The following is a 19828-nucleotide window of genomic DNA, read 5'->3' as shown; positions in this document are numbered from 1 at the left end:
GAAAAATAGAAGTTCACCTGGGAAACTCAGCTTTGATCTGTTTTTGACCTTTAATCTGATGTTAAATTTCCACATCTTCAAACATTTGGTTTAGCTGCTGCTATGGTTTGCTAATACAGTGCATAAATTTAAAGACTATTTCTGTTCTTGTGTGAAGTTTTAAGATTTTCTCCACTTGGACTGAACATACTTTATCACATCCTCTAAACTCTGGAGACACTCCAGTGAAGAGAGAGCAGTGTCAATGTGAAAAGCAGCAACATTTTTCTCAGTTTCAGACCCCCCATATGTGCCAGACTCTTGCCCAGATCAGACACCTTTTTTTCCTCTACACTTAAAGCTCACCAGGGAAAGGAGGAAACAAAAAAAAAAAAAAAAAAGAGAGAGAGAGAGAAAAAGAGGATCCATTCTGTAATAAGAAGACAAATCACTCTAGTCAAATTTGTCTCCATAACTGGAAGAATTACTTTTAATAGGCTTTTTATTTTAGACATGGAAAATCATGATGTGTCTGTCCTCTATGCGCAATGCCCAACAAAAGACTGTGCCATTTAATATATGTGTCATTTACTATATGTGCCAGGTTTCCGTTCAGTTTTAATTTACTGCTTCTGACGGGTTTCAGCCTCTCCCTTTCAGGGATTATTCAAATCCAGCAGAGATTATTGTTGGCTCTTTCCATTTTAGGCAGCCACCACCACCATAATTTTTTGAGTGGCTCCCACATAAAAACCCGTAACAAGAGTGAAACTCACAGAGAACTCAGTGTAGTATCTGGTACTTTTCCTCTTTCAAAATAACTACATGTAGGAAAGGCTTTGTTTGGTTTCTTAGGCTTTGTACAGTTACTTATTTTAGGTTGCTTTATTTAGTTTATATTTTTGTTCCTTGTACTGGGCCAAGATTTTCCTTTTCTCAAATTCACTTGAGTCCTCCTGGCTATCACACTAGTACCACTGTAACCACTCCTCCTTCCTTGACATTTTAAATCCTCCAAAGTTTTGTGAATCATTATCACCGTTCTCTTCCATATATATAGTTGTCATTTGACCACATTATACAACTGATTTGTTTAAACATTTTAAAGCATGGATTCACCAGGGAAAATTAAACAGCCTTTTGAAGTCTTTCTGGACTCCAGGCACCTGTACGTAATACTTGATATCCCCTTTAGATCGAATACTTTTATTCTTTGGCTTGCTATCTGCCTCCTGGCAAAAGTGCAGTCAGTCCCAGCCAGTGTTGAGCCACTGACCTGACAGAGATCCAGTGACAGCTCTCATCACCCACCAAGTGCACAGGGGGATGAGCCAGCTCGGTGCACAGCCCAGGATGATGCACATATTTCAGGTGCAAGGGCAGATGAGGATCAGAGGGTGCATGTATCTATGGCAGCAAGTGACACCCTAAGTATCCGTAAGATGCCAGGGTAATTCTGATGAGGACATGCCCACAGAGGGCAAAGGTTCAAGTCAGCAAGAGGTGACTTCCAACATCTTAGGGAAAAGACTGGTGAACAGTGGCTAAACATCAGTCTATGGACACAGCAGTGAGAACAGGGGTCCTGGGGAACTGCTGACATCCATAGCAGCGGGAGTGAACATGGGGTCTCCCAATGTGCCAGACCCCACTGCCCATATGCTGACAGAACCCAAAGATGAACTGCTATGGAAAGATTGAAGATGTCCAGAACATAATGGCAGCAGAGAAGGCTGGATTTCTTCACTACAGCAGAAACTGCAACAGAGATGCAGACAATGTCCAGGAGATAGATGACGCCCAAGATACAAGGTTGGACAATATCAACCCAAGAGAAGCTCTGAAGACTGAGTTGATGTGAAAAAAATAAACATAATCACAAAATGCAGCTTTTATTTCATTTTTTCTTTGGGATAGAATCAAGTGGTGGAAAAAGCATGTCAGTCAGTATACCTCTATCTGCATCTGCCACACTGTGTTTTTCTGCCAGTGAAAGTGACCTAGAAGCAGTCTTTGAAATTCCAGCTCATACCTTTACTAACAAACCCCAGCAGTAACAAACATGCCAACAGAAAAATACCCCTGCAGGCTATTATCCTATCTATGACAGAAACCAGCAGAAGATTACTCCCAGAAAAGTTCAAGAGAAGAATAGGCTCATTTGCCCACACAAGAAGTTATTTCTAGTCTTGGCTTTCTGAGGTTGCTCTATGCCCTGAAGCTAGTGGGATCTTATTCCTCAAACATGAAAGAGAGAATAAAAGTAACAGCCTCTTATTATCCTCTTTTTTCCTGCCTCTAATCCTATTCAAGACTTAAGCTGACTCTTGTTCTCAGTGACGGTCTGTGAAACTCTCACAAATAACATCGTTCTATAGTAAATACATTTCCTGCAGAGGGTAGCATTATTCTGTAATAAACATATCTCCAGTTACCCATTTAAAAATGCTTCACCTTCAGGTTCACTGAGTCCTCATTCAGTACAGAAGCAACCAGCACCCAACAGAGCACCTTTATAGTCTTCGGTATTTTCTGCTTTTCTGCTATGCTCCCTTTTCTGAGTGTCTCTCTGTAAATGAAATAATCACAGGGGGCTTCAGCATAGCAGTCTCTCCCTCCCTTTAATCATAGCTGCCCTTCATATCCCAACCTACCTCCTTTCTCCAGTATCCAGTCTTTTGAAACAAGATCCCCTGGATATTTCAGGCAAAGCTGCCTCCTGACATTACATACTGGCATTGTGCACATTTCTGGAGAAATCAGCTCTGCAGAGGGTGCTTTATCATCGGGACCTTTAACCAGACATCTAACTCTGACAAACAGCTCCTGTGAGCAGGAGTTGTGGTATGTCAGCATCCAAGATGCTGAGCAGTCCCCAGCGCTCACAAACTGCCCACGGGCACTCCTCTGATTTACGTGGGCTCCATCAGAGGAGCCCTGGCCAGGAGCCCATCGCTCTTGCTATGTTGCCAGCAGCTGGAATAGCCCTTGGTGTCTGCCCGGCAGCTCTGCCACACAAGGCTGTCTTTCTTTGGGAGAAAATTCATGCGCTCAGTTTCAGTGTTGTGCTGCAGCAGGGGCTGGGGAAAGTTGAAAGCAGCTCCGCTTGATTTTCATTCCTACTTCCTTTGTTCGTGCCTCTTTTTTTTTTTTTTTTTCCCTGGGCTGCTCATTCCCAGGTTGGTTATTTTGTAAGGACATCAGGCCTGTCTGAGAGAGGCTGCTGCTGTGTTCCCCAGACAGCATTAAGTGCTCGTTCTTTTTTTCCTTTCATTGAATCCCTCTTTTCTCAGACATAAATCAGAATACTCTAAATTCCTTCCAGAGCTTTCCCCTCCCCTGCTTTTAATATATATTTTCAATCACATTTTAAAATGTTTATTATCACAACTGTAAATCTTGTTATTAAGGCTGGAAGGCTGAAAGTTATGTTAAAAAGTCCTACTCAGACTAGGGAGAGTTTTGGAAATACCAGGCATGGTAGCTGGATTGAGGTAAACAGATCAGGTAAACTGAGGCAGAAGCAGAGCCTGCAGTCAGGCTGCTGAATATCAGCGTGCTCTGCCACTGTGCCATGCAATTTTCCTGTGGACCATCTTCGTCTGGGCACTGCCAAATTCCTTCTCCAGGACTATTTAATGCAGCTAAGCTATGGGAAGGTGATTGGCAAGATCAAAACACCAAAAGAAACACTTTCCCAGTGGATGGCGATTATTTTCCCCCGTTAATTTCTGCCTTTGTGGTCTGTTTGCTTTGAAGCCTGCGGGGTCATGGCAATGGCCAATTTTTGCTGAGCCTCTTGGACAGCACACTCTCTGTCTAGTACCTCTTCCAGAAAGTGGGACCCCACAGTGCAACTCCCCTGAGCTCTGAAAATAGCTCTGAACTTTCCCAGCCTCTGCATGTGTTCCTTGGAGCTGCATCCCTGCTGGATGAGTCAGCTCTTTTGGGATGACATCGCAGCTGAAATCAGACCCAGGCTTTGCAAAGAGAAATCCAAAGATCCTCTTGTACTCGCTTGCTTCACAGGAAACATCTAAACAAATTAAAGATGTGTCACACATTTCCTCTCCCCATGCTGATTACTCACCTCTCTGGGGACCCCTGGGGTTGTGTGGGGATCAGATCTCCTCTTTCCAAATCCTCCAGCTGCACCTTCTCTAGCGATGAAAGAAAGATGAAGAACACAACTCCTTTAAGAGCAGACTTTGGAGTCAGAACGGCAGCTGGGAAATAATACAGTCCTGATGAGGATGTGCTAAACCAGAGCAGGATCCAGCACTTCTTCCTTCTTCACAGCAAGCCACTGGAAGAGCAGGCTCCATCCAAAAGACTGATCTGGCACCAGAAAACCCTTCCCAGCTTCTTCAACTGTTTGATTGTCACAAGCTCTTGCTGCACTCCACATGCCTTTGTGAAAGGGATAAAGTATAGCAACTCCTGCAAATGCAACTGCAAGCATAGAACCACTGGGATATAAAACTGGAGGCAGACATCTTCTCCAGTTAGTTGCACATTTGTATCACTGGGATATTACTGGCACGTAGTCTCCATGCTTCAATTTATCTTTCTTGATCCAGCCTGAACACCGAATAGCAAGATTACAAGACCAGCCCTTTAAATGTAATGGTCTTTTGGAAAACTATCTATCTGCTTTGTGGCCTTGCTTAAAAAAAAAAAAAGGCTAGTAAAAGGGCACTCTGTCCATACAGTATGTTGCCTCAGATGTTTCCACAACACTTTCAAGTCCAATGTAATGAAACCCGTTGCCAGGTAGGTAAAAGCAGTGTGGAAATACTTACTCTTGCCCCATACTGGGACATGAGTGGCTTTGCACTGTTCTGAAAACAGATGTGAAGGCATCGTCCTTGGCTCTTGAAGTGAGCAAAGAACTTTGAGTTGCTGTCAGGAGGGTAACTATGATTTCTTGGCCCCAAAGGCTGGAAAAGCTCACTCCTTACCCTGTCACGCTCTTATCTTTGTTTGGCTGATAGTTGTGACTACCTTCCTTACGCAGTTTTTGATCAAATTGCTGTAATTTAGCTATCACTTCACAGGTGGCAGAGACCGTAGAGTCCTCCTCCATGTTCTCCAAAGTTCCTACTTTCTATTACAGGTCATTCCATTGGACCCGTAGATCCCAAACATTTTGCAGTGGAAGGCCAGAGTCACAAGACCTGGTAGATCAGAGTTTTGCTCAAGACCAGTGCAGGAGTGGAAGGCAGAAGCCTCCAAAACATTCCTAAGACCTTTCTAATGCCTTATCCTATTCGATATGTGGAAGAATAGACCAAAAGTGAAAGCTGTGATATAACGTGTGGTTAGAAAGGTAGGATTTGTAACATCTGAAAAACATTTCCCCTCAAGCTGTATGGGAAAGTCGGTGTCGGATTAGCACTTTTGCGTGTCATGACTGTTGCTGCTGCTGCACTGTGGGAACAGACTTGGGAGACAGTGAAACAGTATTAGGGAGTCAGCCTAGGGGAATGGGCAGGAAATGGGGCTGTGGGACACATGGCAAACCCTGCTGCTGTATAGCTCTTTGATTTTGGGGAAGCTGCGTTCATTGCAGCTGGATGATGTGAATTTGGCTCCATCTATGGGAAGCAGTAAAATAGTACAATAACGCTAGAAACGAGTTGGTGTCTGTTGCAGTCCTTTCAGACCAAAAGATCATAGCGAAACTTCAACTTTTCTCACAACATAAACCACAACATATCTTTAACACTGCACTTTTGAACCGTTGAGTTTGTAAACTGTCTTGTTTACTGTGTTGAACACTTTTCTACCCATGTGGATCAAAACCTGGAAGCCACAGCCTTAAGTTAATAATTTATTGAAGAATATAAGTTAATAATTTATTGACAGAAGACACTGTAATTATTAAGCCTGAACTCTGATACTAGTCCGTGCACTTTTTACATGCACTTACTACTTCCCCAAACAATTTATTGGAAATTCTTGTGCTTGGTGGTTGCCAAAATGACATACTTCTGAAAAGATTTCAGTTGCTTTTGCTTTACTTTTCCCGTATGTTACTCTTTCCTTGAGCAGCTGAGCCCACAAGATGCTCTTTCCTTGAAAAGGACAGATTGCTTGTCCAGCAAAGCTTACAGTAATAGAAATATGTTGCTGTTTACCAACCTGAAACTGTTGATACATTTCAAAATGGAAAATCCTTAGTAAGACAGGTAAAACAGTTGTCTCTAATGCTTTGAACATAGCCACTGAACTACCTCTGTAAGATGTTTATGTCCTCTCCCAGCTCCTTTCTCAAGAGGCATTTGTACCATGAAGATTAGAGGACAGCAACCAACCACTGATGTACAGGACATGGAAAATAAGAATGAAACGATGTAAAGAACATGATTCAATTAAAAAAGTGCAAGAGATTGGCCTCTGTGAAGGCAGAGAGTCATGTCAGGCACTTCCAGCCATCTCTTACTCTTGTCAGGACTTGATTAAACAAGGCTGAGAACATACCATCTCCTCCTAGTTTTACAACACAACCCCAAACTCAGCCACTGCCTTTAAGCTCTCACAGGGGCTCCTAACATAGCAGGACTGTGGTACTGCCTCAGGTGGTTGCAGCAGCTGCCTGCTCAGAGCTGGACCGTGTACAGAAGAAGGGTGTCTTCACACCTCTCTGCTCTCCATTAGGAGACCAGTCTTCAGCATCTACAGTCCACTGCTACTCCTGTGTATTCAAATACCCATGCTTGAACTCAGTACCCGCTTCTGCACCCTCCTATTCCTTTCCCTGCCCATCTCCAACAGGCACACCCTCCTCATCAACCTTTGCCCTGCAGCCTGAGAGGGAAGTGTAGGCTCTGGCTTGAGGCCATACACAGAAGCTGAGCTGGTAAGTGACCGACAGTGCTTGGTCTGGTGGAAGAGCTCATCCAGCCTCGATGCAGGCAGTTATGGCCCAGCAGAAACCACCTATGCGCAACTGCTTGCCAGAGCTGCTGTGGGAGAGGAGCCACAGAGTTGGCTTCCCTTAGTTGGCTAGTCTAGGTCGGTGTCTTGCAGCAGCCTGGCCAGGGCAGCCAGCCTACAGTCCCTCCTGAGCCCAGGGCTAGCAATCAACCCTGGCTGGCCAAGTGCCTCTGGGAGGAGTTTCCCCAGGGCCCTGGAAAGCCCCTGCACACTCTCACTCGTGCGCACACATGCACATGAGCATCTGCTGCTGTGGCCCGTGCAAACCACTGGAAATCTTGCTGAGCTGCTAAGACGTGTATAACTAGTCAGAAGCCAAGACAGTAGAATTCATTACTTTCAAAAAAAATTGAACTCGAATAGTTACCTGTACCAACCAGGTTCTTTCTCCATCAGGAGAAAGTTTGTCCATCAGACCTAATGCCAAACAACAAACATTATTAGGCATGTTCTGAGTTGTTGGGTCATTAAGGTTTCTTTAATAACTTACAGTTTTAAGCAGAGTCATCTTTAGATGGCTGAAGGCCATCCAGTCTTTAAGGTTAAGCTTAGTATTGAGCCATTTTAATTTCTTTATTTTTAGAAACACTTTTAGGGACACCTTTTAACTTTGTTCTCTTTTGGTGTTTTCCCCCCATTCTTGCTGCTTTTCTTTAAAAAGGAAATCTGAATGCAAAACTGAATGTAATACTAAGTCAATGATTATTAAGACTCCAAGCTAAGTTGTTCGTGGTAGGCACCCAAAAGTAGCTTCATTTTGTAATTATGCAATTGAGTTCAGAACTGCACTTAGAATTAGTCTCACTCTAACTAGACTGAATTCTGCTCTACTCTGTTACACTGCACTGGTGTCACCTTTGTTCAGTGTAATCCTTAACCTAACATTAAATCAAATGGACATCATTTAACATACTTGATCTGCCGCCTTTACCAATACTGCAGACTTCTGTTATGTATCTGTTAATAAAACGTGAATTTAGTTCACTCATTGTAAGTCTTAAGGAAACTGAAAGCTACTGAAAATAACAGGCCCTCAAAACTAAAACAAAAAAATATAGCTTGCATGTAATACTTGCTCTTCACTTTTCATTATTACTGGTGAAGACAGAAGGTTTCTGCAAGCAGAGTTTGTTCTTTCTGGTTTTCCCTACCGTATATTTATCAAGGCCTGTAAATACCTTTGGAACTTCAGAAAAACACAGTAGCAGATACTAAAATCAATCAGTAATATGTAAGTTTGTAAATCTGTAGAGACTTTAGGAAACCAATGAAACCTACATATAGAAATGAAGGGAAAAGTTTCTGTCTCTTACATGTTCATCTGTTTGAAGGAAAATACAGCCTGGTAATAGGACCCTGGCTTGTGAAGTGGAAATATGGGCATAGCTGCAAGCCTTACCATCAGTTGTAGTATACTTTTGGACACATCATCTGTCCCCCCGCTCTGTTAAACAGCTCTATTAACAAGTTTCTTAAGCAAATGATTTCCAGAACAAGCCACGCGGCATTGTTGCTAAAATCAGCAACATAAACCAGAAAGACATCCATGCTTTCTCATCCACTTGGAGCATTTCTCCCAGATCCCTAAGGAGCTATTCTTAGAAAACATGGGAGAAAAGGAAGGTAAATATTCCCAATTTTGTCATTAAACCTAAAATTCTCAGAATTACCATTATCCATGGGAACGTTTCATGTTCTTGACTTTACTCTTTCACCAAACTACCTCTGGAGGGCTAACTGTCAAAAAGCATGGAGAAGAATTATGTTACATCAAGATTTATGTGCATAGCCAAAGCTGAACTGGATCCCTGGGAGTGAAAAGCAAAGAGCTGTAAATGTCAGGATTGGAAACTAGGGCAAGATAGCAGCTGACTGGCAGTAACTGTCTAAGTATTTGGTTCTTCTTAACATTCTGGTATCATCAAGCTTCTTACCCTGAATTTCATAGTTTAATTGTACATGGCACAAACATTTTTTCCTAACTACTTCACATACATTGCTTTGCAGTTGTATCATGTCTTCTAGTTCTTTGATTACATGAAAGAATAAAGAAGGGCCAGTCATGCCTTCTTTGTACCATTTATTATTGCATACTTTCCTTGTGCCCCCTTTTCTTTATTTTGAAAGGTGTTCCCCATTTGTTCAGCTTCCCAGTGTGAGACAATCCTTCACCGAGCGTTGTTACAGACTCTGTCACGAGTCATGTCTGCAATGTCCTTTTGAGATACAATAAGCAGGGATGAGAATAGCATTGCAGGTAAAAGTGCACTATTTCTGGGATGAGAACAGCATTGCAGGTAAAACTGCGCTGACTATTTCTAACAACACTATAATAATCTAATTATGATCCTCTATCCTGCCTTTTAGGTATGGCATCGTTCCTCTATTTTCTCAACACTCCCACCCCAGCTAACCACAGTTTTCATCATGGGCATTTCACCCATTTGCGGTTTCTTTTCCTGACTTCGTATTAAATCAAGAAACAACGCACTTCTCCAGGAGAAGCACATCACCCATTCGGAGGGTTCAGCCAGCGGAGGGGCAGCTGAAACCTCCAATTCAGTCACAGGTCGGGCAGCGACACAACACGGCACCGAGCCTCTTCCCTTGCGGACCTGCCTCCCCTCCGCGGCAGGGCACCGACCCGGGCCCACCCCAAGGACTGGTGGTGGGTGGCATTGGGAAGGCACGGCCTGGGGCTGGGGGTGCAGGGAGAAAGGGGCAGCCAGGCCTGCCCCGGGGCTGCCCTCGCCTAGCCCTACGGTGCCACCGCAGGGCCTAGGGGGCCCTGTCCCCTTGCCAGAGCCAGCCAGGCCTTCACCGCGCCGTTCTCACAGCAGATTTTAGAAAACATTCCCTTACAATATAATAAAAATATAAGCACAATAAAAGTTACACGCCAGCCCGCCCCGCGACAGACCCGTCCTGCAACACATACGAAGGCCATCAGGGCGTCGCTGTCCCTTTAAGGGCGAGGAGCCGCCCCTCCCCGCCCCACCTTCTCAAGGGACGCCCTGTCCCCGCCCCCCGATGACATCACCCCTGCCTTTCGATTGGCCGCCCGCCCCGTCAGACATGCGGCGCCCGCCCCGCCCCGCCCCCTCGCCCTGCCTCGGGCCCGTTAGCTTCCCCAGGTGCTCGCGGCTCATTGGCGAGCCCCGGTGGCGCTCACCCGCGCCGCTGCGCTCTGATTAGCGGAGGCCGGCGCGTGTCGCCGAAGCAGGCGGCGCGGGGCGGGCGCTTCCGCGGTTGCGAGGCGCCGGTCGGCGGTGGCGAGGCCGGGTTGCAGGCGCGGGGGAAGCGCGTTCTCGGCGGGCGGCGGCGGCTCCGCCGGAGGCGGGCGGGGTCGGAGCGGGATGGAGCCGTGACCGGGTGAGTGCGGAGCTGCGGCTCGGCCGGGCGCTGCGAGGCGGCCTCTGCCACCGGGGGCAAAGAAAGGCGGGGGTGGGCGCTGGCCCGCCCGCAGGGACCCGCCCGCAGGGACCCGCCCGGACCTCTCCTCAGCGGCGGCCCTCGGTGCGGGGGGAGGGGCGGCGCGCGCCCCCGATGCCGTCCCCTCTTCCCCGTCCCCCCTGCCGGCGGTGGCGGGGGGAGGCGTGTGCCCGGCGCGGCTGGACAGCTCCGCTCCGCGGGGCCCCCGCCCGCCCCGAGGGGCCGCCCCCCGCTGGGGCACGGCCGCTCCCTCCGGCCGCGGGCCGGCCTGTCCCCCTCGGGCGCCCCCGCGCCTGTCCCCTCGGCCCCTGGCCCGCGTCTGCCCCGCTCCGGCCTCTCCCCGCCTCTGCCCCTAGGGGCTGGGCGCACGGTGTCCCCTCGCTTGTCCCGGGCGCCTCGCATCTGGCCGGTCGGCGGCGGGCTGGTTTTTTTCCGGTGCTCCCTTCCCGACTGTACAGGCCTGGTAGTGCTGACAGGAGTGTACGAGGGTTTGTGCAGCAGCCGCCTCCCGCCGCCCCCACCGCTTCGTGCACACCCCGGGTTGTATTAACCCAGCGCGGTTAACGCTCCCCACCGAGCAGGTGCTGGTCCGCGCTATGGCTAGATGTGTATCACATCCCTGTGTCCTAGGCGCCTGACCAGTGGGGACTAGATCTCCCTCTCTGTGACTGTAAAATCTTGTGTCAAAGACGACTGTAATTTCACATATGTCCCGATTGAGGATGAAAACTCTGACCCCTTGCCATGTGCCTAAGTGGAAATAGCCTTCTGAGACTTTTATTATCTGCATCTGTGTACCCTTATACTGCATCATGCAAACTTTGTTGTTAATATGGTTCTGAGTGGTTCTTTTTCACATGATGAACCTTGAGTGAGCTGAGTAAGGGGTTTCAGGTTTGCTGCTGCTTATAGCACTTCCTTTCTTGTATCATGTTTGTCCAGACAGTGTCAGGGCCTCTGCCGTGAAACTGCATCCTTGGTCTACCATCAATAGAAAGTACATTTTGAAGGCATTAAAAATGTTTCTGTTTAGGTCTGTAGCTTCTTTTTTGGATTGTGGAAACCAATAGGTGCTTTTTATTTCTTGGTAGGATTTGAAGACACAGCTCTGAATATTTGGAAAACATGAAATGTAGCTATTCTCAGCTGAATTTCTCTATCTCAACACTTCCAGCATGGGCATTGAGAAAATTCAGTATGGAATTCTGTCTGTATTTTAAATTTGCATTTGACATCAAGGCTAGTTATTATTATTACTGACTTACTGGAAGTGTGTTTTCTAATTGTGTGTTGGCTTTACTTTCAGTAAAATACGTAAACAAACTTTCAGCACTGATCTCTTGCTGCTTGCACAAAACCCATTGGTAGGCTTTTGAAAAGATGCTGTTAAAATCTGTACTGTAGAACTGCTAAAGTGTAATGCTTTTAGATCTTCATAAGTATTTCCAAAAATACTTCAATCATTTCTGAATATGAAATAAGAGGGACACCCATTTGTTCCCATTTGCTGCAGTGATCAAATGAGTGATCTAATAGTTGTGATTAAATAGAATCTAATAATAGATTTTAAAATAAGTGTGTGATTTGAAGCTGACTGTGAACTCCTTTTCTGTTCTTTAGATTCATGCTGTCTGCTGAAAGGAGAAAGAGACTCAGGGCTGAAAGCAAATGCCATAAACTTATGACAAGTAGGCAAATTTTCCCTTCTTTAATTACCAGATATTAACTTACTGAGCCACTTTCAGCCTGTCTTCACTTACAGTTCAGATACCAAATTTGATTTTGGGAAGAGAGTGAAATATTGCTAGTTACAGCTTCCTATTGTATTGTTCTGTACAAAATGTAAGTAGTGCTGTGCTGTGTATGCTCGTTCCAACAGTTGTGGAAGCAGCTTTAATTTCTATTTCATTAAGGCCATCCATTCGTAGCGTCATATGGGAGAAGACCCCCAAATCTTCAGACAACAAGCAGATTGCAAAATAAAATGCGAAAAGAGGGAATACAGAAGACATTTTGTCAGGGCTAAGACAGTATGTGGGTTTTCCAAAAGCAGTCTTTCAGTTTTCCTCCCCTTGAATATGAAATAATAGGAAGCTTTTGGGTTTGGGGAGGAGTGGTTGCTTGTGTCTGTTTTTTATAACTCTGGCTTCTGTTGGCATGGTAAAGCAGCAATATTTTTCTCAGACCCTTTCATCCTTGGACCTCCAGATGAAATGTACGTTCAGGCAATGAAAATACCCCTTATTTAATAATAATAATAATAAAAAGCCCTACTGGATTTCCTTCACTGTTGAGCCATGATTAGATTACTGTGTGATACTTGGTGGGGGGAGGGGGCAGCTGTATTAGATATAGAGAAGGATCAGAGCAAAAAGGGTTTGGGTTTGGATGTTAGAGCACAAAGCAGATAAATTCTTAGGATGTGTCAAAACATTATCACAGGATTGTTACACTCACTTGGAACATGTGAGATGTCTCCATATATGATTTTTACCTCAAAAGAATAATTTATAGCAATTCTAAGAGTCTTCTGTCTTTATTCTCTATACTCGGCTGTCCTTCCTGTGTTACAGATTATTTTGGATTGGACTGTCTCAATGTCTGTTTACTTACTGATAACTCAGTATTATGATTAATATCCCTTTTGAAGAGTACAGTTGACTTCCTCTGTGTAAAAGAGGTAACAATTACTGAATCTTATTATAGTTACACAATACTCTTCCTTTAAAGATTTTTATTATTTTATTATCAACTGTGTCCTGAGGGTCAATGTCTTTTCCTGAGAAACTATTGAAGAGGAAGTAGAAAAAGCAACTGTTCAGCGGTCTGAAACCATCAAACACCTACTCTGGGAAAGCCAATTCTAATTATTTCCTGCTGGACACATTGCTGAACTGAGACTGAAAACAGAGGATGTGGTTACACAGACGTTTCTTGTAGTGGTGGGGCTCCTATTCCCATCTGCCTCCCCCACCCCCGGCCCCCTGTGTGCTGTCACCTCAGTAGTGATGGTATGTCTGTGTGGCTCCATGCTGAGCCAGGTTAGAGACCTGATTTTTAATCTGTGCATATTCTGTTCCTCTCCTCCTCTGCTCCCAAAATAAAAGAGGGAGGAAGGTGAAAGGAATGTATAGTGGAGGGGAAGGAGCACAGAAGTGGATTAGTAAGGGCTACAGCTAAAGGGAACGGTTTTGGAGCCGTAGTTTAAAACTGTTCCTGTGGTTCTTCTTTTATGTGTGTGTGTCAAATAGATGAAATGGATGAGTTTGTGTGAATTCAGAAAGTCATTCCTTTGTCAAATACTCTGTTTAGTCCTTCAGGGAAATAATGTGTGTGGTTAATGTGTATATTTTACCTTCCCTCCTTTGAATACTTTATGGAGCGCAAACACTGTTAAGTGGCTTCTTCAAGGGAAATGAATGGCGTTGGGGTGAGGGCAGTTTACATTACCATGGTTAGGTATGCCATAATGGTCAGTCAATGCCTTGAGATTTTTAAATGCAGGTTGTCCTTGTGGAGGGCAAATGGTGCATGCAGCTTGTACAGGAATCTGCCATCAGTCTGATACTATGTGTTCAGACGTTAAGAAACAATGCCAGTAACAGTACCTCGCTTTCTTTGATCCTTTTCTGTTTCTGATATGAGACACTTATTTTTCAGGCAGAAAAATTTTAGAATTTGTCACCGAGTAAGGTACTGTCATTGTTTAAATCAGATTGGCTTATATTTGAGAAGTTGAAGTAATGAATTTAGTTTGTGCAGCATTCCTCTCCCCTTCCCTCCCCCATTTTCTTGTGTGCGTGCAACATCGTTATTCTTGTGTGAAGAAATATTTTGGATGTAGGCACACAGCCATATTAACATCTCTGTAAGAAGGTGAAATTTAACACACAGTCACAAGTCTTTTTAAATCTTGAAAGCTAAAGGCTTAGCTTTTAATTGGGGATTTTCTTTTGCACCTTAACCTCATGCCATCCATCTGCTTTTGCTCTCCTACCACAAACCAGCATGTCAACTACTTCTACTTATCCTTCTTAATTAACTTGTGCTCCCTATCTCAACTTGTTTTGGCCCTGTTGATCCAGAAAAGCAGGGTTTTTGTGGAGAACAGCAGAAGAAGCGTGGTAGCTGCTGTTGCATGCGCCAGCATGTTATTTGTTAACAGCTGATCATTGGGGGCTGCCTCTGTAGCACTGCAATAAAAATTTTTCCTTGCTGCTGCTCTCATCTCTGTTTGCTGTGGGTGCATGTTGAAGTGTGTATGTAAAGCAATGTATGTAGAACAATGCAGGAGCCTCTGGCATAAAGCAATGCAGAAAATTCTCTATTTTGAGGCAAATGAATGTGCTGACTACACATCATCTTCAGAGTATCTTCATGTTAGGGGAACAGGAGACTGAAGTGATGCATCTAGTTGTGTGAAATTATTTTGTTTTGGGACAGGAACCTACATTACAGATTGTTTCAGACTAAAATTACTGATTCCTGTAATATATGACAGTTACAATTAGTTCTAGCAACACTAGGGAGGAGGTGTATATATACTGTGGTTCCTCGAGTTCTGTCCTTTCTGTGGTTTAGTAGAGACGCTGCAGATATGTCTTCACTGCATGATTGATCCATACGGTCAACACCCTATTTAGGCTTACTCAAATGACATCATCCTTTACACATAGCTATGCCGTGCTATGATGAGCTGGTTCTTTCTGCAACTGTTTGTACGTGTTATGTGTAAAGGTACAGCTCTGAGCAAAGGTAAGAAAGGATTCACTTTCTGTCAATTACAGGGAAACTTTTGCTCCTTCAGAAGGTAACTTTCTGAAAAGCATTGAAAGACTACCTGAATGATTTTTTTAAAAAATTAATCATTGCTGGTTTTGCCCTCTCTTCTGATTTTTATAGCAATATAAGAAGTTTCCCAACAGAATGTGATTACAGTCTGCATTGTAATTTAATTTTTATTCCATTGTGTGGGATGGACCCAAATCTGGGTGAGAGGTTTCTCTGAGTGATTGGTAGGGCCAAGGTAATGTTAGGCCTAATATAACTGTGTCTCTAAATTTGCTCTTGTACACTCTGTCAAGCATGCTTTACAGGAACAGATCACTTGGAATATGAATCTTTTCAAAGCCTCCATCTGAGAGGTAGTGTGGCTGCTAGAAAGGTGGGATGTGAATTCTGCATTGCCACATTCAGACCAGACTAGCAAGTCATGTCATTGAGATTGTACGTTGTTCAGACGTGCTCAAACTCCAAGTTACCAGTGAAGGCAATAAGCCATTGTAATCACTGGAATAGCAGCCATTTGGCTTGAACATGTAAACACTGACATATAAACATTTCCATTGGATGGAGGAGTTTATCAGCAAGATGAGACTTCTGCATTTCTTAGAGATGACACTATTTTTTCTTCAGAAAATCTAGGACAGTAGAGTTTTGCCTGCACTGACTGAGAGGAGAAAGGAGTGCTGGAGAAATGTTTTGATTGTGCTATAAGCAAAGAACAACAAAAGCAGCTTAACTGTGGAATTTTGCCAGAAAATGTTTCAGTTATCAGATTAATCTTTGCTCACTTGCTGCAATATAGAAGGAGCGGTAAAGAGCTTGTCTTTCATTACAGTTGTAAGGCTGTTCTGCTAAATTTTTGTGAAGTCTGACTTGTTATTTTGAAGGCTGGGTGTGTCTGCGTTTTCTGTTGTTCCATCTTCAAGCTGAATTGAAATTCCATGGAGTGACTGAATAAGGCTAATGATAGGAATATTATACCTTCAGTGTCTCTTGGCTTAATGGCACACATATTAGAAAAAAAGCCCATGCCCATTGCAGGTCAGTTTATCTCCTGTTTGGGATTCAGATGACTAAGCAGTAAATCGCAGGATGTGATACTTTAACCATGTAAGATTGAACAGGAACTTCCTTGACAAATAGCACTGAGAGTTTTAAAGTTGGCCTTTTATTGGCCAGAGTATCTGGAATAAAACTTTAGTTCTTAGTAGAGAAAGAAAGATAAATATATGCTGTCCTGGAGGATGAGTTATATATCGGAGAACAAGGATCTCTGGACATCTGAGAAAGCTAATGGAAGAAACTCAGAAGAGGTAAACAAACCAAGGCAAGGAAGCTATTGAAATAATTTGTCCTGTTTTCCGAGTGTGTGTTTGCATGTATCATACACACACATGCATGTTCTTTTCTGAAAGATAGTGCTAAGTTTTTGCAAAGATGCCAGAGATCACTGAGTGTATGTGTGTGTTTATATACTTATTTTTAATCTTCATCCATACCTTGAGAGGTAAGACTTCAAGTTCTATCTTGTGCCAAGTGAGATGTCTATCCAGTCTTGTGTTGGCCAGTTGCTGGTAATGAGTGCCTTGGAAGGGTTGTAGAATAGGGTGTACAGAGTGGTTCTTCCCTCTTCTGCCTCACCCTGCCAGCTGGTTAGGGATAGCCTGGTATATTCTTCAGACCTAGAATATTCAGCATTTTGATGTTTTCCAGAGAAAAACATGCTGAAGAAGATACAAAATTTTTTTTGACTGGTTATGGGGTCCCACTTCTGTAAAAGATTAGCAGATGCCCTGTACCAGGTGGTAGGACAGGCATACCAAGCAAAGGCTCAGTGTTGGATCTGTCTTGACTCAAATGAGATTCAGGAGAACATGGATCTTAAGTGCTGGAAATTAAGTGCAGCAATATGGTGACTGTCTAACTTTATCCATGCTGTTGCAATCTGAAATTGGAAGAGAATATCTAGCAAAGCAAGATTCTGGAAATTAGGGACTGGCCAGCAGAAATCTTCAAATGAAATGCATTTCTTAACATCTCCACACTTTCATGTGTGAAAAGTGGTTTCAGGGGTGCCTGTGTCACAAAGAAACAATAAACCCAACAAACACTGAAATAAAAAAAATCCCACTCAAAACCAAACAATGCCAAAAACTTGCACAGGAGTAAAAATTTAATATATGGATAAATATCACTTACTTATAATTTATGGTTTACAAAAACACCACCATCACAGGCAAACATTCCATACCTAAATTTTGATGTTGTATGCTTGATGCTGTCAGAAGAATGCCCCAGAAAATTATTTTATCAGGTTAGGGACTTCATTAATCAGATTGAAATATCAAACTCTTAATAGTGGTTAATTGTTTACTATCTTTGTGGAAGACTTTCCTTGACCTCTTGAGGCCTTTTTGCCTTGCCTTTTAGGAAATCTAGGATCTGCAATTTTGTGGCAAGTACATTGTAAGTATATACTTGGTTTTGTGGCCTTGCATCGTTATCATATTTTAATTACAGTTGTATCAGTTTGGTTGCTTTATTGAAGAAAAAATAATTACTTGTTATGGGTTCTCACATTAATTGTTTAAATGGTTGTAAGTAATTCTAAATACTGACTTGATGACAAATACTGTAAGAGGTGGCAGAACAACTTCTTGATTCTGTGGTAGAGCCATGATTAATGTGTGCTGACACATTTTATTCAAAGAAAAAATGAAACATTCTCTGAAAGGGATAGTAAAGGAAGTTTTTAAAGTTGTAGTGTCCTTACTTTTTTTTTTTTTAATTTGTATCAGTACTGTAAATCTCTTCTCCTGCAAATTTTTAATTGGAGGAGAGTTGACTAAGTAGATTTCCTTTTACTTGTTGGGGATCAGGGGACTCTCAAATTTTGCAATATGCTGGTTATCCAAGTGTCTAGCTACGGTCATTCTTTCTGAAGAAGTGACTAATCAGTCTAGTTGGTCTTATTCCTTCTGATGTTAAAGTAGTAGGCAACTCATTCTAGCTTTTCCTTTTTTTTTTTTTTTTTTTTTTTTTTTTTTTAATCCTGCTATGTTAATGCTTGTGTCCTAAGTCCATCTGATCTGAAGTTTGTATTTGGGGAGGTGCCTTGTTTTTTTAATGTTCTTTTATTGACAGAATATCATGGCATCTCAACTGTGGTTCTGTGCTTCTGGTATCTAGGAAGCCCTAAATTCTGAAAAGCTCGGAGGAAACAGAATGGAAACTCTGTGTTAAAGCCTTCATATGATGATTTGTATTTTTTTTTTTAAAGGCGGCTAAGGAAGTAGCAAAAGTATGGCAACTACAAATCACCTTTTGAGCCCTTTTTATTGCCGTTTGAGACAATAGTATTCCAGAGTCTCTGAAGTAATTATTTTTTAGTCAAGTACTGCTGTGCACGCCTGTTAAAACTGTATTGCCAGAGAAAAGTGGTGTTACTTCAGTACGTTTATGAGTTTTTAAGGTGCACAGGATGGTTCCTTCTTCCCAGCCTCCAAAATGGGATTCCTACTGCAGTTTTGACAAATCTCTGAAATGTACTTTTTTAACTTTTCCCTGGTTTTGTTTGGATAGATGACATGGTGTAATAAACTAGTCATAACAGTCTCCAACTTTTGCTCTCCAATGTTTAAGAATGATATCAGTACAAGGTCAGGAAGCTTGAGTGTATCACTTGGTGGATGTTCTGGCTTAGTAAATCTCAAGCAATACATTCTTCAGAACTGACAAACTAGTAGTCCTGAAATAAAAGTTCTGCTCTGCAAGTAGCATGGGTATGCGTATACAAGTATGGCAGTCTTTGTTATTTCAGTCCAGCTTCTGCTGTGTATGCCGAATGAATTAAAGATCATATGAAAAAAAGAATCCTAGATAAAGGAGCTCCTTACCCTTAAAGGAGAAAATGGGCTGTGATGGTTTTTGTTTGGTTTGGTTTTTTGTTTAAGATCTCTAAGTATTTGTCCTATTTTCCCTTTCAGTGACTGAGGAGAGAGCTGCTGGCATGGAAATGAGCTGGGTTTGTCCGTGGGAACTGTGAGTAAGGTATGTATTGAGATCTTGCTGCCTTTAGTTTGCACCTTTTGTTCTTATATGCTGAACTAAAATTCCTGGTGGTCACTAAGCATGAGGGATAGTAGTGTGTTAGAGATGGAAGATTTTAAATTTATACTAGTATCAGTTGTGACAGCTGTCCAGCAAGGACTTCAGAGTGTAAGGGTATAAACGGCACACTTGTCCCCTTCTCACTGCTGCCTAGCAATTAGTCAGACTTGTCACAAGTTAGCTGGTACTGTGTTGCAAACTTTTTTCAGTGTTACTGATACTTGGCTTGCTAGACTGATTTATTCAAGTATATAAAGGCAGACAATTGTATCTACACGGTAAAACTGCAAAACTAACTGGGTTTTCCATGATACAGTAGCACTCAGAAGAGAGGATGATACATTCAGACGTTATCTGTGGTCCCAGGCTGAATCTGGTAGTAAAGAACAGGAAATGTTTTAATCTCTTCTAGCACCAGTACGAAAGCCTTGGTTTAGGTATCCTTCATGTGCTGGCTCTTGGTATGGTTGTTTCAAAGAAGCAGTGAAGGCCGAGTTTGGTATCCTCTGAATTGGCAAAGTACAGCAGCAGTACTGATTCCCCCACCTTTCCACCATGTTCTTTACCTACGTTCATTAGATTT

The 19828-nt window shown here is 43.2% G+C and overlaps 1 long non-coding RNA gene across 6 annotated transcripts in view; it reads left to right on the top strand.

Annotated features, from left to right (window-relative positions):
* The window catches only part of LOC308066136, a 49745-nt gene that overhangs the window by 20342 nt on the left and 9575 nt on the right, over positions 1-19828 (top strand). For 4 of the 6 annotated variants that reach the window (XR_013929058.1, XR_013929060.1, XR_013929061.1 and 1 more), the window contains 2 exons: positions 9286-10290; positions 19122-19185. This is a non-coding gene — a long non-coding RNA (uncharacterized lncRNA). Of the gene's footprint in view, positions 1-6244; positions 10291-19121; positions 19186-19828 lie in introns of all 6 variants that reach the window. The other 2 variants (XR_013929059.1, XR_013929063.1) reach the window with 1 other exon arrangement.

Source organism: Falco punctatus (assembly GCF_963210335.1).
Source record: "Falco punctatus genome assembly, chromosome: 6".
In the NCBI taxonomy this organism is placed as follows: Eukaryota; Metazoa; Chordata; class Aves; order Falconiformes; family Falconidae; genus Falco; species Falco punctatus.
Note: the sequence above shows the minus strand (reverse complement) of the source record. Positions and strands in the feature narration are given on the sequence as shown.